Source organism: Mustela erminea, chromosome 3, assembly GCF_009829155.1.
Source record: "Mustela erminea isolate mMusErm1 chromosome 3, mMusErm1.Pri, whole genome shotgun sequence".
Taxonomy (NCBI): domain Eukaryota; kingdom Metazoa; phylum Chordata; class Mammalia; order Carnivora; family Mustelidae; genus Mustela; species Mustela erminea.
This window is the reverse complement of record NC_045616.1, coordinates 138,341,680-138,360,764: the sequence shown is the minus strand read 5'-3', so window position 1 is coordinate 138,360,764 and position 19,085 is coordinate 138,341,680. Positions and strand designations below refer to the sequence as shown.

General features: G+C 37.6%; 1 pseudogene; it reads right to left on the bottom strand.

Annotated features, from left to right (window-relative positions):
- The window catches only part of LOC116587258, a 49,492-nt pseudogene extending 32,753 nt beyond the window's left edge, over positions 1 to 16,739 (bottom strand).
- Between the last annotated feature and the right edge of the window lie 2,346 nt (positions 16,740 to 19,085).

Here is a 19,085-nt window from a genome sequence, read left to right as displayed (position 1 = left end):
TGCCTTTCAAAGGAAATTCTATTGAACACGTTTTTTTCTCTGCTTTAATGCACAAATATTGTATGCAAAAGCAATTACTGGGAAAATGTCCAATTAATTGCTCAGAGAAATCTAAAGCTCTACTACAAAGGGAATATGTCTTTAAGAAATTAGGTAGAGAAGAAAGTTTAATAAAAGTACATGATAAACCTCTCAGCAATCGAAAGAGGCTCAGATTTTAAAATACAAAGCATTTCCAAATGTTTTCTGATGGTCAGAATCTGTGAATTAATAAATCCTGGCAAAACTCTTTAGAATAAATGACTATGTACTACATGCTGGGGGCAGATAGGAACAGCAAAAATGGTAACCATTAGAATTTGCCTTTCAAAGTCAGGATCATTTTGCAGATATGTTAGTCATCCCTGTCATACGTTGAGTTCCCAGGGAAAGGACCATGAGTTGAAAATTTGTTTACAAAAATGTATTAAGGGGGAAAAAAAAAAAAAAGAAACCAAACAAGGGTGTGTTTTTAAGCAAAGCTCTGTGGAGGGTAGCTTCTTTTGAATCTGCAGGATCAGAATGCGAGTTATGTTCCACCCTGTGAAATAGAGTTTCCTCATGTCAACTTTCAGTTCCTTCTGGCTTGCGAACAAAGTGACTCGAACCTGAGGGCAGTCTTCCAGGGGAGAGTCACAGGGCAGGCTCTTGCAAGCAAAAGCACTCCAAAGCCAGGTGGAAGAGCACTGTGGTAATTTAAAAAATTTAAATCTTCACAAAGTCTCCAACACTCTTCCCACAAAAGAGAGTCAAATTCTTCTTCTTTTAAATATGGGCTTGCCCTAATGACTCACTTCCAATGAATAAAATGCATCAGAACTAACACTGTATGGATTCCAAGGCTAGCTCTAAAAAGGTGTTATACCCGACTGATTTTGACTCCTCTTGGGCTAGTCTTGCCCTCAGAACTGACGTACCATGTAATAAGGAAGCCCAGGCCACATGGAGAGGTCTGGCTGACAGCTCCATCTAAGATCTAAACCTGTAGCCAGCACCAACCACAGACAAGGTGGATTTCCAATGATTCCATCCCTCAGCCCTCTGGCTGATGCTCCAGACATCATCGGCAGAGGCCATTCTGTCCTTGCCATGCCTGGTTCAAACTCTTGAATTGCAGAATCCATGAGCATAATAAGTGGTTGGTCTCCTGCCACTGAACTGTGGGGTAATTTGTTACACAGCCATAGGATCTGGAATAGACAGAGAGAATATAAACATCTCCGTGAGATGTTTCTGAAGGAATGTGGGTGGAGTACTGAAATCTGTGACAGTGCTCATGATACTTTTTTGATCAAGAGATCGTGAATACCGTTTCTGCCTCAGGTAACTGGATAGACTCATGGGATAGTGTGATTTAGGGGAAGAATACTGGCTATGGAGTCATAAGACCTAGGTTCATATTCCAGTTTGGCCACAAGTCTCTGAATCACTTGTAAGTTTTTTTTGTTTTTTTTTTTTTTTGTTTGTTTGTTTGTTTGTTTTTAATCAGTAATATACACATAATTATCTCTATCTGACAAGATTGTTTTTGAGGACTGAATAAGACAGGATATGCAAGAGTATCTGAGACACAGGACTGTGTGTAGAATCTCAGAGAGTCTACTTTCTCCATCAAAGTGGATGCCCACTTCATAAAGACCAATGCTATTTTACCCAATTCTTGCATAGATGCACGGTTCTGTTTGCTAATAGAGGAGAGGCTCAGACTTTCTCTTTGACTTAGGACTTTTTCTAATTTAGAAGACCTTTTTCTACTTCATTAATGATCTCAAAGGACACTCTAATCAACTTATTTTTTTTCAATACCAAATAGATGGTCTATGCAGGTAATCTCTTAAAGAACATTTACAGTCCTCCTTTTAGGGTGCCATTATTATTAAATAATGTGGCATTTTCCATTTTAGAAACCATCTTGACTGTTGGAAGCATTGTCAAAACCGTATTTGGTAAACCAGGAATGAAATGCATCCTTATTAAGTTTTTCAACAATTTTAAAGTTTGCATTTGGAACCATTCACAGAGTTCTTTTTAAGCTATTAATTTCACATGAGGCAAGAAGACATGTCTAGACAAATGTTCCTCAAAGGAAGTATTTTAAAATAAAGCCTTTTCTGACATGGCTATATACTCTTGTGCCCGAACATTTTACTTTGAACTCACTTTGATATTTGCTTTCTTGAAAGCAAGCTAATGTTCTGTGAATTAACTAGACTTCAGAGAGTTCTGAATTTTACGACAAATTTTCAGGAGTGTAAAAAAACTTCGTTTTGTTAACAGAAAGCCTTTTGACAGAATATTTTTATGAAGACTTTTTTTGTTGTTTAATGGGATTTATGGGCCCATGGACATAAAAAATAATGGGGAGACCATATGCTGGTCTTAGAAGGGTCCAATATGAATATAGTGAAAATTCAAAATAAGAACCTTTGTGATTTGTAGTGGAATATCATTTGGTTTTTGGTAAAAATGACCTGCCAAGACCATGAAATTTCAATCTTACTTGGTTTCCATACATCACTGATTTTCTCAATAAACTGTGTTTGGCCATATTAATACAATTCAAATTGTTGATTATACAAAGTAATTAATTCAGCTGAACTCAAGACTGTTATAAAACTGATGTTTGACTAATTTATCTCACCAGTAAGGGGCTTTCCAGGAAAAAGCACTGGAGTCAGTTTCAGGGCTATCTCCTGCCTAATTATTTCAGTCTTCTATCTCTAGAGAAGTGCCTTCATAAATCACTTCCACACAAATCTTCATACCATACTTTGAAATGTGACCCACAAAGTTGCCCCACTGCCATCATCCCTATGGCATCAGCTATGAAGAGTTTTGACTTTCTTATAAGTCTGCTAACTCATTCATTCATGCAATAAATATTGACAGGCCCATTGTGTGCCAGGCACCGTTCTAAGCACTGAGAATATAGCAGTGAACAAAACACACAAAATACCAGCCTTTATGATGTAAATATTACAGGATGTGGAGATAGTTGATAAGCAAACAAAAAAATGTATATGTCTGGAGTGTTGAATAGCACAGAGAAACATAAGATAGGAAAGTGAGTGTGGAGAGTAGGAATTATTATTTTCATGGGATGATATAGGATAGCCTCACTTATAAGGCAACATTTCAGCAGAGAGCTGAAGGAGATTTCAGATACTTGGGGGAAGAACAGTCCCAGTAAAGAGAGCATCAAATACAAAACCTCTGGGGTGAGAGCTGGGTTGACAAATACAAGATATGCCAAAAAGTCCAGTGTGGTTGGAGTAGAGGGACAAGAGGGAGATCACAGAGGTGTGGACTAGACCTCACAATTAAATTCATATGGTGAATACAAGAATAAAAGGAGTCACTGAAGACAAAGTAATTAAGATATCAATATTAGAAGCCATAGAAATGCCTCCATTTAGAGGGTGGAAAAAGTCAAGGACGTAGTAAAGGATATTAAAAGAAGATGGCAATGGGACCTGAGGAGAAAGCAGTGTCACAAAGCCTTGGAAAGAAAAACTAGTAAAAGAGGCTGTTCAACAGTATCAACAGTGTCAACTGTTTCATATTCTCCTTGAAAACAAGGACTAAGTAAAAGTAAGAAAGTAAAGACTATGTAAAAGCCTTTTGATTCGGTAACTGGAGGTTACAAGAGATTTTTGAGTTTTCCCTGTAAGTGTGGATGTCAAGTTGGGAAGTAAGAAGAATGAATGGTGAAGAAAAGTAGGTATCATATGCATACTGACTTCTCTGCCTCTTTCCCCACTTCCACTACCCGACCCTTCTTTTTCTTTTGGGGGAGGGGATCAATTTAGTCATAAAGGACTTCTGTACTTTAAAAGCTCATAAATTATTTGTAAGAATAGCTATTGGCTTTCCCTTTTTGTGAATATGTGGCCAGTGAAATCACCACAGAATTCAAAATCAGCACAATGCTCACAGTCTGTTTCAGCTAGGGAATATATAGTAGTGATGAAGTTCTAGAACGTAGGTGAGGTTCGGCGGGCTGAGGTCCGGAGCCGATAACCAAGAAGGAATTCTTGAGACATCTTTGGTGCAAAATGGTGGTTTATTAAAGCACGGGGACAGGACCCGTGGACAGGAAGAGCTGCTGCCCTGGGTTGTGAGGGATGGCAGGTTATGTACCCTGTGGTTGGGGGAAGGTGAGGGGAAGGAAGGTTTCAACGGAGTTTTCATATGCTAAAGAGGGCCTACAAGTGCCGGCAAACTGGAGGCCTTGCGGCTTGATCAATGTTCTTTTGGGGAGCATTCGCATTTCTGCTATCAAGCGTCTTTGTTAGTGAGATTTGGGTTTAGAAGAAATTTAACTTTATTTAGGGCTTGTGGAACTGAGTTATTTGCCTCTGGAAATTGTGCTATTGATTAGGTAACGTCTTTGTCTGCAGATCTCTAGGACATTTGTAAACCAAGGGAGACTCTGTCTTACAGGATTGTGATCTCTGCAAGTTAACTATTTGTTTCTCGCTTATGGCAGTCAGGGGTGCCTGAGGAATGTCACACACATTACCAAGGGGAGGGGAGCAGGTGGAGAGGGGGTGCCAGGTGCCAGCTTTTGCTTTGTCCTCAGCCAGCTTCCTGCTCCCTCATCAGCAGCATACAGTGACTTATGCCAAAAGGTTTATTAGGATGAGACAAAATTTCTCCTTTAAGATTAAAATTAGTTTTTTTTTTTTTTAAGATTTTATTTATTTATTTGTCAGAGAGAGAGAAGCAGGGTCCCCACTGAGCAGGGAGCTTGATGTGGGACTTGATCCCAGGACCCTGGGATAATGACCTAGATGAAGACAGACACTTAACTTACTGAGCCACCGAGATGCCCCTAAAATTAGTTTTTGTTAGGGTTTTTTATCCACCCCCACCACTCACTACCTTGTTAATTTGACAGGAAGATTTATTCCAGTTCACTCTGACACATGTATTAAGACAATGGAAGTAGTATTTCTCAGCAGTTACTATTAAAATAGATCAATGATAAAGATTTTGGTGAAAGGATTAGCCAAATCTTTTTGGTTATAAAGACACTTTCTAGGTCTTAAGAAATTTTGTAATTGCTTAACAAATTTGGCAGATGTATGCTAAGCTAACTGGCAGGCACTTTGATTTTGTGCTTTGTATAATTCTTAGTGTAATGTTGAAATTCAAGAAATGTTATATATTAATATTAGTACTTTCCATGTTGCCTTCATTATGTTTTTATACTTTAATTAAATGATTACACTGGAAGAAAACCAGATGATTAGACAATTATAAAATCTCACCCCCAAAAGTCAAAGATCAACATATTAAAATCCAGTGCCACTCTTCATAATTGACCAAAGAAAGCACATTTATGGCATTACATACAAGGTGTGATTTGCTTTTCTCTCCTTAAACTAAGGAACAAATGAACATCAGATGATGTTTTTGGCTAGTTGGTCTTCCCATGATGTGCTATTAGAATACCTTTGGGTCAGCTATATTTTGTCTTCATAAAAACAGTAAGAAGTTGAACTTGAAAACTTCCCTAGAAGAGAAAATTTTTATTGTAGAAACCGGTGCTATGGCTCTCTCAGGCACTGCCCCATCATAAGCTAGATCACAAAGCAGAGTAAAGGGAAGATTAATACTAAAAAGATCAATCATGCTAGTAAAGTTCTTGGTGGAGAATACTGAGAATTACATAGTATCTATTACCAATTAGGAAGGGAGGTCAGTAGAACTTCCCTAAGAGAAAGATCTGTTTAAAGAAAGGGAAACCATTCCATTCTAAATAGTCTAAATCAGTGCCAAATGTGAGGAAAGTTGAGGGTGAACAGATGAAATAGTTTACAAAATATATATTATAAAGTCTAGAGGAAGACCCAAGGCTGATCTTAAAACAGCTTAAAACACCATTTAAAATATTCTTCTAATTGAATTTTCCAACTCTTTTAGAAAAAAATGTGGCTTGCATTAGCTTGCATTTTGCTTTGTGACTCCTCAGTTACAGCATTAATTGGGTTTTGTTTTTCAAACTGTGGTTTTCAAAAAATATTTGCATTACAATACCAAGTGGGGGTGTTCTTAGTCTTAGTTAGAATGACCCTCTAAATAGCAGGTGTTTTCCTATCACACAGGGATAAACAGGATCTTTTGGATTTAACAAAATTTTACTACAAAATGTATCACACTTTAATTGTAAATGGATTAATGACGCAATATTTGATTGACAGCAGCAAATCAGGAGTAGCTGATTAATAGTGGGGAAAACCAGGAGAAATTTGTTATGTGAATGCAAAAGTCTTTGTACATAAGAGATGTCTGATTACCACTGTGAAGAACGGATAGGTCTTCACAGAGGTATTTGGGTGGGGATGGGAGAAAGTACCATTAAGTTGTTCTTCTTTCAACAGGCTCTTGTCTTTATATGAGATACATATACCAGAAAATATTGATTGAAGGATTATTTTGGAATTCAAAATTCAATTCAAATTCTAAATATTGATTGATATTTGTGGTATGGAAACTTCAGATTCCCTTCTTCCTTTTTCAGTATCTCCTATTCCATGTAACACCTCCAAACTAACAATATTTGAGGACAATCAGTATTACTTTTCAGATGTAAAGGATTTTTATTCTCTAAATTAACTTTAAGAAACAGAATTAAATCCACCTTTTTCCTTTCAAAATTAACTTAGTTTTTGTAAAGTTTTTCCAGCAAGATAAACACAACACCAGGCAAAGTGGGTGCAAGGCAAGATTTATTAAAAACACTCTCCAGCGAAGTTTCAGGGCTTAGGAGAGGGGGAGCAGGGAAAATTGTGCCGGGAGGAGGTGGGCACCCTCGGGCGAGGTTCCGCGACTCTGGAAAGCAGAGTGGCGGAAGTCGTGCCCAAGGCGGGGAGGAGGGGGCTTTTAAGGCGTCTTGGGGAAAGCTCAGGGGTCTTTTGGCAAGTTTCCCTTATTTGGATATCCCGCCTGCTCGTTGGGATCCCATTGGTCCACAGGAGCCCCGGGCGGGGGTCTCAGATTCCTGCTTGGGCCTTTGTTCTCCTGTCCGAGCTCAGGTCTTGTGGAGGGAACTTTCGCCATCTTTAGTAGACCTTTCTGCCAGCCCAATAGTTTTATTAGAAAATGCTCATATATACTTAGGGTAGATACTGATTAGGACCGAGATCACCTCTGGCAATGATGAAATATTTCAGTGCAATTTTATACACAGTCATATTACTCTGTTAAGTAGAACTTTAATAAAATAATTAATACATATTAGTAGAAATTTAGTCAGTCCCTCTTTAGGAAACCAATATGTTTCCTTAGGGGCACTGAGAGAAGGAGGAAGTTGCCATCTACCTATCACTATTTTTCTGCTTCTGCCTCCTAAATAGATTTACATGGCTTTTGCCTTTATGGGTGTTATGGGGTTTGTGGTATTAATTAGGATGTAAAATTTGTTGAGAGTGATTTCCCTTTAATAGCAGAATAAAATAATTTAGCCATTTATAGTTTCTAGTATTTTTATATCATGTTCTGCATGACTATAAATTTATTAGAGAAAAGCAAAACCTATGGATGTTCTTGTATTTTATAACTCTTTAAAAAAATATTTTCTCTGTTTTAAAAGACGATTTTCAGAAACAATCCCTACCCTTGTTTTAGGTTTTCTCCAAGTTACTTTAGAACATGTCATAGATTCAGTTCTGTGGAGGCATTAGCTACAAGTGCAGTCTGAGGCAGTGTGGTTAGATGTACAGCCAATTGATAGTTAAAACGACTATATCTTTTTAATTAACTGATTTCCATCTCAAATTCTTATTAAAAATAGTTGGTAAGGCAGAAAGCACTCAGGGCAGAAATTTTAGTGGACAACAATGGTTGCATTGAGGTCAGAAAGCCTTTCATCTTCAAAGTTGTCATTTGCAAGTACTGTGGATAACAAATGTTCTTCTGATCAATCACCTCCCAAAGGAAAGTCTACATATTTAGGCTTCCAATTCCAGACATTCTTTCTTCAACATCTTCTGAAGTTGATTCTGGTACCAAACCAAAAAAGATTGTGGGTTCAAACTATTAGGAAGTAATTAGGCGTTGATGGACTGTACCGTCTGCTGGCATTATGGGGGATGAGGGCCTTGGATCTGAGATCTTAGTTCCCAAATTCAGTATGGCAGACCACCCACAAGATCAGTCTTCTGACAACCCTCAGGAAAATGCCTACTGCAAGAGACCATGAGCCAAGGAACAATCTAAGCTAAACACAGTTTCCTTTAATAGCAAATCTTTCTTTCCAAATACACACACACACCCAAATGGATGTGCAATTTATAATTCATCCAATATCCTATCTTTAATCACCTCCTAAATATGGCCAAACTAATATAACACAACCTATTTATAACCTTGGTTTCAGAAAAGAGGTCACCTGCTAACATTATGGAGAGTGATACACCATGCTAAGAGGATGCCAGCATGAGTAAGAAAACATTTTTGTTTTCAAGAAGCTTACAGTTTAGTATGTACCAAAGAAGAAATTTTCCCCTGCATTGCTAAAGATAATTTGTATATAATCCAAAGTAAAATTAAAGTAGTCAGTTTAAGGGAAGTACAAGGTGTTAAAAGTACTCAAAGGTGGGAGAGGTATGTCTATTTGACTTTATCATCCTTATGAATGCAGCATACATAATTTAACTGTGAAGCATAGCAAGGCACTTAAAACACAATCTTATTAAACGAACACATCTGTTTTCTACATGTGTATAAGGCCGCTCATAAAATATTTTTATTAATAGATATTTTCATTCCTATAATAATTCCACCCATATATTGAATGTGCCAGTGTATATTAGGCATTTTGGTTTTTTACTAGATATTCAAAAAATTTTTTTAAAGATTTTATTTATTATTTGACAGACAGAGATCACAAGTAGGCAGAGAGGCACGCAGAAAGAGGGGGAAGCAGGCTCCCTGCTGAGCAGAGAACCCGATGTGGGGCTCGATTCCAGGACCCCGAGATCATGACCTGAGTTGAAGGCAGAGGCTTAACCCACTGAGCCACCCAGGTGCCCCTAGATATTTAAATATTTTCGAATGAATTAATTTAGTGCTGGAAATGGAATGCCAACCAAGGAACTGGCTGATTTCAAAGCCCTTACTCTTTTCATCACAGTGTTCTACCTTTCTAATCAGTAGCCTCAACCTTAAAATCATCTAAGGATGATTTCTACACATTGAAATCATCTAGGGAAAGTACAGGTACCATGTCCTAAAATTCTTTTTTTTTTTTTTTTTAAAGATTTCATTTATTTATTTGACAGACAGAGATCACAGGTAGGCAGAGAGGTAGGCAGAGAGAGAGGAGGAAGCAGGCTCCCTGCAGAGCAGAGAGCCCGATGTGGGGCTCGATCCCAGGACCCTGGGATCACGACCCGAGCCGAAGGCAGAGGCTTTAACCCACTGAGCCACCCAGGCGCCCCATGTCCTAAAATTCTGATTTAAGTCGTCTGGGCTACAGCCTGGGCATCAAAATATTTTAAAGCTCCTCAGGTGCTTCTAATGTGAAGCCAAGGTTGAGAGTCATTGCTCTAAACACACTCTTTTTTTTTTTTTTTTTAAGAGGTTTTATTTATTTATTTGACAGAGATCACAAGTAGGCAGAGAGGCAGGCAGAGAGAGAGAGGAGGAAACAGGCTCCCTACTGAGCAGAGAGACTGATGCGGGGCTCCATCCCAGGACCCTGGGATTATGACCTGAGCTGAAGGCAGAGGCTTTAACCCACTGAGCCACCCAAGTGCCCCTAAATACACTCTTTTGAGATAAAACTACAAAAGCTCTTGTTTGTTAGACAAGAAATTTAACATTTTAAATAAGAAACACCATTTCAGCACAGTTTTAGGATGAATTTAGATCATCTGTATGAAATTAAATACTTTGAAACACTAAGGCTTTAGGCTTTATAAGTACAAGGAGTAGGTCATGCAGTTAGAAGATTCTTTAATGTTAAAAAGGCAGTATCACAACCAAGATGTAGAGATATAGTCAGGTGAAGAGAACCAGCATTAATGAAACATAATTGCTTTATAAGACTTCTGTATGAAAATGTATGTGCTAATTAGGCACAAGGATGGCTTTCTCTTATTAGTTTTAAGAATTTTACTAATGTCTTTAGCAAAGCATTTGTCTGATTTGAAAAATATCATCTAAATTTGAAGTTCCCTCCATCATACTTGAGTCTGATCTTGAAGTTCCCTGCAGACCTATCCACAGTTACTCCCTTTTATCCAGTGCAGCATGTTTAGATCATATATGAAGTAACTTCATACCAGTAAATTTATTGTCCAACCTACCAAAAGCCACATGAAAGGAGGGAAAATCTGAGATCTGTAATGTGGTCACTGCTAACTCAGCCAAAACTAACTTTTTGATATCTTTATGTTCTTAACATCTGCATTTTGCCTAGTCTCCAGAGTAGTAGTAGAGGTAATATAGGAGACAGATGAGAAAAAATGGAGGAAAAACAGCCCTCCAAAAACAGTATAATAAATTATTATAATGTATCTTCATTAATCATGCTCAGTTATGGTTTCAATTATTTATTTTTCAGTGGAGGGTTCAGGGTAAGTGAGTGAGGCTTTCTTTCAAGCTGCTTTATGATTCTTTAAAAATCTGGGATGGAAAAAATTCTCAGGCCTTAGCACTCAGATCCTAATGAAAGTCTCATTCCTCCCGAAGCCAACAAGAAGCAGCAGCACAGATGTATCACATACCTTGGAACCTACAAATCTCTTTCAACTGATAAAAGGGACCAGGTCATTGTCTTCCCTCAACTAACTAACTTGGACTTATTTTTTCTCACTTTTTATTTTATTTTATTATTATTATTATTATTAGATTATTTATTTATTTATTTGACAGAGAGAGAGAGAGATCACAAGTAGGCAGAGGCAGGCAGAGAGAGTGGGGGAAGCAGGCTCCCCGCTGAGCAGAGAGCCCGATGCGGGCTTGATCCCAGGACCCTGAGATCATGAACTGAACTGAAGGCAGAGGCTTAAACCACTGAGCCACCCAGGTGCCCCTTTTCTCACATTTGAGAAATGACATTTATTCTAAGGAATACAAATAACTTCTCATAAAATTCTCTCTCTCATAAATTTATGGTTCGGTGGTACTAGAAGTATCTTCCTACATCCCAGAGTCACTGTACAGTAGAGTGAAGCTGCTTATTCCAAGATCTGTGCAAATTATCTTTTAAGTTTTCATAGTTTTGTACCAGACTTCAACTTCTAGTCACAACATGACTTGAATAGTTTGAAAATAAGCCCTTTTTCCCATGCCAGCAGAGGGTGGCCTTTTCTGGAAGCCCACAAAAGATGGAATGTCTGAGATCCTAAAGCTTTCTCTCTGGGATTTTAAGACAATCCGCACTTCCTCAAAGATGATGCCAAATTCACCAAACTGTTCATAAGTCTGACCCAAATTGTAGACTATGCACAGGGCCAATCACCAAGCCAAACTCATATGGTTCAAGTATATAATTTCATTTGTAAAACTGGCTACATTTGGCAAAGGGAATAGTGGAACTGGGCACATGGTCTACAGCATGTGAGACCAAAGCTGGGGATACACACAGGCCCAGCAGGAAAGGAGCTTGAACTGGGTCTGGAGCTCCAGAATGACTAAAGAGGAAAGTCAAGCAGTAGCTGGTAAAGATAATACATATTTTTATAAAATTGCTTATTTTCTTCAAGTTTGAGAAAGCTGAATAGACAAATAATAACAGACACTATTATTACCCCCAAATACTTCACAACTTTTGTAAATTGGAGTTCTATTTCAAATGACTAGACTGAAAAAAAAAAAAAGAAGATACAGCTATGAGTCTAAAAACATGGTCTTGGAAGTGGTGTGGGTGTATTCTGGGAGTGGGTAATACGCAAAAGGGACCTGATGGTTTGGGACAAAAGACAGGTTCAAAAGTTGAAAACAGTAAGAACCTGGAGTCCTCCTTGTTACATCTGATGACCATATGTTCCTTTCATACTTTGGGATACAGAAGCAACAACTTCCCTCTATCTTTACTTAACGAATATATTCAGTGTTTCCAAAATTCACATTCTTCATGACAACATCCACAAAAGAAAAGAAGAAACTCTGTACCTTGAAATATGCTATTGCTCAGGTTAAATCTTCTTCCTCCTTCACTTCCCTTCACATCATCATCTTAGCCATTGGCTTGATGCAGAGGAAGATGATTGAGTCAGGAAGCTAAAAGGTAAGCAACAAGGTTTTTAAAATAAAGGATCACCGCTGGTATTTACCCAAAGAGAATGAAAATACTCATTTGAAAATATGTATGCATCCCTATGTTTACCACAGCATTGTTTACAATAGTAAAAATATGGAAGCAACCGAAGTGTCCATCCATAGATGAATGAATAAAGAAGATATATACACCACATCTTCTTTATTCTAAACACACACACACACACACACACACACACACACACACACACACACACAATGGAATACTACTCACCCATAAAAAAGAAATTAGATATTTTCATTTGTGACAACACTGATAAACTTAAGAGGGCATTATGGTAAGTAAAATAAATCAAAGAAAAACAAGTATTATATGATTTCACTTATATGTGAATTCTAAAAGACAAAGCAGGGACACCTAGGTGGCTCAGTTAGTTAAGTGTCTGCCTTTAACTCAGGTCATGATCTTGGGGTCCTGGGATGGAGCCCCGTATTGGGGTCCCTGCTCAATGGGGAGTCTGCTTCTCCTTCTGTTCTCCCTGCCTTGCTTATACCTGTGCAGACTCTCTCTCTCTAATGAATAAATAAATAAAAGATTAAAAAAAGACAAAGCAAATTAAAAAATAAGAAACAGATCCATTAATACAGAGAACAAACTGATGGTTGCCAAATGAGAGTAGCTGGAGGGATAGGCAAAATGGGCAGAGGAGAGTAGGAGGTACACAGGCTTCCAGTTATGGAATGAATAAGTCTTGGGGATGAAAGGTACAGCATAGGGAATATAGTCAATGATATTATAATGTTGTAGCATTGTACAGTGACAGATGGTAGCTATACTTGTGAGCACAGCATAATGTATAGAGCCGTGAAACCTCTTTGATGTACACCTGAACCTAAGTAACATTGTGTGTCAAGTACACTTCAATTAAAAAAGTAAAGAATTTAGATTTCATGCCATAATAAGAGAAAACAGAAAAAAGTGAAAAGAAAAGCTTGATGAGAACTTAATCCTAGGGGAATGTAGACCTAAAGACCTAATGTCAGAAAGAAATCAGAATAGTTTACTTTTTAAAAGGAAAGGAAAACAAGAAGAAAAATTATAGTGAAAATAACAGAAATTTTATTGGAAGGGGTTGGGGTTCAGGACAAATCAAGGGTCAAATGTGGAAGAAAATTTAAGTATGATGATGCCCAAGACTGTTCAAAAGTCTTAGAAATTTGACATTCTCTGGAGATCATAGCAGGAGTAGCAGGAGTAGTGTTGTGGTAGAGGCAGGACCTATTCTTTAGTGAATGGGCAAGCAGGCTGGAAATCACATAGTGGAACCAATATCAATTCTTTGGCCTGTTCTCTTAAGGATGCTATTTGGGAAGAAATGGGATATGACCACTGGAGGAGAATAAAGGGGAGAGAGTGGATTTTCATTTTTAAGAATTTATTTATACCAGAGAGTTAAAAAATTGTAGAGAGGTAGTGGGAATAAAGAATATATTGTAAGATTAGCACTGGATAATGAAAGGGAAACTCTTGTTTTGAGATCATCTGAGAATTTCAAGTAGAAATTTTGAGGGTTAAAAGAGGAAGTAAGAGGGTTCTTAGCTAGTGAGCTGTGTTTCTCTAAGAAGTGGGAGACCAAGCCATTTCCTGTGGTGGTACAAGTAAGACGAACACATGAAAAAGTGTTCATCATCACCAGTCATCAGGGAAATTTAAATCAAAGCACATTGAGATGCCACCTTACACCAGTTAGAATGGCCAAAATCAACAGGACAGGAAACAATAAGTGTTGGAGAGGATGTGGAGAAAGGGGAACCCTCTTACACTGTTGGTGGGAATCTAAGTTGGTTCAGCCACTTTGGAAAAACAGTGTGGACATTCCTTAAAAAATTAAAAATAGAGCTTCCCTATGACCCTGCAATTTTACTGTGTATTTACCCCAAAGATACAGATGTAGTGAAAAGAAGGGCCATATGTACCCAAATGTTCATAGCAGCAATGGCCACGGTCACCAAACTGTGGAAAAGAGCCAAGATGTCCTTCAAGAGATGAATGGATAAAGAAGATATGGTCCATATATAAAATGTAGTATTATGTCTCCATCAGAAAGGATGAATACCGAATTTTTGTATCAACATGGACTGGACTGAAGGAGATTATGCTGAGTGAAATAAGTCAAGCAGAGAGAGTCAATTATCATATGGTTTCACTTACTTGTGGAGCATAAGGAATAACATGTAGGACATTAGGAGAAGGAAAGGAAGAGTGAATTGGAGTAAATTGGTGGGGGAGACAAAAGATGAAAGACTGTGGATTCTGAGAAACAAACTGAGGGTTTTGGAGGCGAGGGAGATGGGGGGATGGGTGAGCCTCATGGTGGGTATTAAGGAGGGCACATATTGCATGGAGCACTGGGTGTGGTGCATAAACAATGACTCTTGGAACATAAAAAAAATAAAATTAAGAGGCTAAAAAAGAGAAGATTATAAATATAGTCAGCTAGTGGAATGGCCAATATTAGAAGTAGGCAGACAATTAGATGGGTGTAAATAAAATGATTTTTGAGTATAATGGAGTCTCTAAATGATCTTAGAAAACCTAAGTTCGTAATAGCCAAATTACATGCATCTCACCCAAACAGTTAGCAGTCTAGGTGTAGTAGTGAAGAAGGCAGATGTTTCAGTTGATCCAGATTTGATGGTTAATGGAACAGACCGAATAAAAAGACAAAAGAATTCAGGGTACTAGAAATAAAGTAGAATGAGATGCAGTATAGTGTCAGCAAAGGAATCCCTAGAAAAGAGACAGAACTATGAAAGAGAGACATAGGCTAAGCTAAGGAACAAAATATCTGATCATTTCTGAGATTTTGCTCAAAAATGCCTTCACTCCCATTCCCAGTGAAATAATGGGATCCTAAGCAGCAATTAAATGGAATGAGGCAGATCTACATGAGCTGATATGCAACAACTCCAAGATACAGTAAATGAAAAAGCAGGGTGCCAAACAGTGTGTATTATTTGCCACCACTTATGTCAAATTAAAGCAATGGTCATGTACATACAATCACATAGGTGCATAATAGCTCTGGTAGGATAGAGAAAATTTGGATAAGGTATTGCCTCTGGAGACGATGCTATATGGCTGGGAGTAATGGGAAGAAGACTATGTCTCACTTACCCTATATATTTTATATTTTTTCATTGTTTTATTACATATACATAAAATTACCTGGATAAAAAAAGGTTTAAAAAATTTATATGCCATCATTGTATACTGTCTCCACTAGCGCTGAAGGCTAGTGGGGCGACATGCTTAAAAACATTTGTGCTCGCTTTCACCTGATCCCTCCAGACTAGTCGATTTTCAGTTACAATAGATAAAATGACATGGTTTAGTACATGAAATATTTTTTATGTCCTGAACCAGCAAGACCTGGGGTACAAAAAAGATAGGGCTATTTCTGATAATAATGCCATGTGGAAAAAACATTTAAGTTGAATTGTCCTACAACAAATATTAAGCTGAAAGAGCATTCAATAGAAATACCCATCCATCTTCTTCAGAGCTTAAGAAATAGAATGAGTTTATAAAGGTTCAGGTACAATTCTACTGAAACTTAAATATAATGTTTTATGTAATAAACCTTCTTTTGCTTATTAAGATTTCTTATGGCTTAAGGATAAACTTTGTACTCAAACATCTCTGAGGGTATACTTACCTATGAGAAAAATGCCACATAAGTAGGGAAAATTGTCAGTACTTTTAATCATTTATAGCAAGTTAGAGACAGTGTTCAGCTGTTTTGTGTGTAAACAGCACCTACATTTCACCCTTATTTATGAAGAGACATATGCAAGACTCTATAACCCATACCTTGCCAAGTAAGTCTGTACAGGATCCAGAGTATTCTTATTGGTGGGATATTCCAAAAGTTCTATGCAGAGCAGTATGATATAGGCTGTAAGACAGAGAAAACACAAATATACCCGAGGATATCCTTAAAAAAGTGTAATGTACAGCACAACAGCTTTTGTAATGCCCAAGACTTGGTATGTATTCATTCAAAACTAATAGCAATTACTGCCAAATCCCACATTGCTGTCTGTGTTGATTTATATTGTGATTGGGGCAGGGTACAGGGAAGAGAAAAAGAGAGAGAGAAAACTAAAGAAGTAAGAGAGAGACTGAATTTTTATAACAAATACTGGTCTAAAGTGTTTCCTTCTCTGGCTTACTGGAAATCAGTTTATTTTGAAACATTTCAGCAGAGCCTGTAGCCAACCTCCCATATAGCACACCTGAGGCTGGGCTGTCAGCTCAGAAGGTGAGCCATGGTTTCAAAGAAAAACATGGCATCACTGCTTTTCCTATTTATAATTAATACTATGTGCCTCTGAAACCTGAAATGTCACCCACCTTTTTGTATCTGGAGAGCTGCACATTCTTCCAAGTTTGGTTCAAATGTCATTTCTACAGTGCTCTCTCTGGTCCTCCAGGCACCATGCTTTGTGTTACTAAACTTCAGTGTTTACACATCTATTACAGTACATTTCAAAGCACTTTGTAATAATTAATTGATGTCTCTACCTGTAATCATAAATATCTGCTTCACCATTGGACTATGAAGTCCATGAAGGCAGAGGCCTTACATTTTCATTTCTGCATCCCCAGCAGCTGACTGACTTGGCAGACCTCAGTCTTTCTCAGCTTCAGTCTCCTCATCTATAATGTAAAAAGAATAATTTCGGTCTTGAAGGATTGTTGTAAGGATTAAAAATAATACATGCATAGTGTTGAGAAAGGAAAACCAAGAGGAACTCAAGGCTAAGAAAATGCTTAGTAATCATATTCTACTCTAGGTGGTCATATTTTTTTCAGGCAGCTTTAGGAGCAGAAAGAGCGTCTGCGGAGAGAAGATGAACCAGACCTGCAGTGAAAAGCAGGGATGGGAAATGGAGTGAGGTCATCCCTGGCTCTCCCTACAGGTTTCTAATTCTAAGCCTTCCTGAGATCCACTTGCATTCTTTAGCATTAAAGGAATGGGCTTAAAGAATAAAATGTTCAAGAAATGAGGTTTGATTATTTGTTAAGTAATGAATAGCTTCCAAAGAGAAGAGCAGAAAGAGAAGTAGTAAACTGGGACAATGATGTTTATATAAACATTTATGTTTATATCACAACTTTTGGATATTTTATGATGATTTATTATGAGATGCCCAAGGGTTCCCTGAAACATATCTACAAACATAAAACATGCTGGTCCTGTCCACACTCCAGATTGTACATTATGACTTCTAGTAGTTGGTATATAATGCACTCTGACTTGTCAGCCAGACTGCAGGATTCTACAAAGAGGAAATTTTATCTTCTTTCTTTCTATTCCTTATAGAACATAACCCACTATTGAACACAAACTTGATACTCAGTAATTTTATCAATATTTATTCAATGAATGAGTTCAAGTTTAATTAAGCCCTGATACATGCAGAGATTTTTATATAAGATATACAAGATCAATCTAAAGACCAATAGATCAAAGATGGACATTTAAGCCCCTTCTTCAGTCTGCATACTCCTCCTGGTGCTTCAATATGTACCCAAAGTTTCAACCACTATATAGGTACTAATGTGTTCACAATTTCATCTCCAATCCAAGCTCATACCTTGTGCTGCAAAGTCTCATTTCCATTCCGTGCAGTAGCTGAACTTAATGGCTTACAGGCATCACTATCTCAACATCAGCAAACACTAATTTTCAAATATCTCCACATATCATGTTCTCCAAGCTTGTCCACATAACTTCATACCTGGTCTCAGAATATGGATTCTATCACCTCTACCCAGTTTACCTAGTTGGAAAACTGTGGTTAATTCTTGACTCCTTAATTTTCTTCCCTCCCTATTTTTAGGAGAGCAATGTGGTGCACATATTTTTTAAAAGCATTTGTAAAAAGGTAGAGAACATTATAAGAAGGGAAAAATATGTTATACTTTTCAGAGTGGAAGAAGACTACAAAATATCTTGATAGACAATCTAAATCAGACAGAAATCCTGTAGACAATCAAAAACATGGTTAATATGGAATGTTTGGTCTGGCTAGCTGGGGGGACGGGATGGTGGGAAAAGCAGAGCCAAGAATTGCATTTTTGTGACTCACTGCTCCTACAAAAACGGTGGCTTCTGAGAAATACAATTTAGAAGAAAATATCTATAATAAAATGTGTAGTGCCATACCAAAAATAACACTCATTTAGAAGGGGAAGCCCTCAATTAATTTTACCTAGAGAACAGAACTTTGAAATCACTGATAAGCTACCTAACTATTTCAGGGGGTTTATGTAAGCTCATTTGTTCATTTATTGGTTCATTCACTTACTCATTCCACAAATACATATTAAGTGCCAACTATAAGCCAAGGCTGTGATAAGTACAGTAGCAAGCAAAGCAGACACAATTCTAATATTCAGGGAGGTTTCACTTTAACAGGAGACAGACAATTAAACAAGCAAAAACAATAATGTGTAATAACAGGTAGAGAATATATTGTCTATTGAGCATTATATTAGAGGGCTTTGGAAACAAATGGGAAGAGCACTTAGCCAGTCTGAGGTTGGAAGGAAACACTTTCCTCAAGGTGAAGAAGTGGAAAGATTATCAAGTAATGGGGACAGTTTATGCAGAAACTTGAAGGCAAGAAGTACTCAAAATGGAGAAAACTTAAAGTTCAAGATGAAACAGATATTAAGCTCCACTGGGATGTGGAATTCAGGATATAAAAGATCCATTTTTTTTTAATGAAATGAATGAATTGAA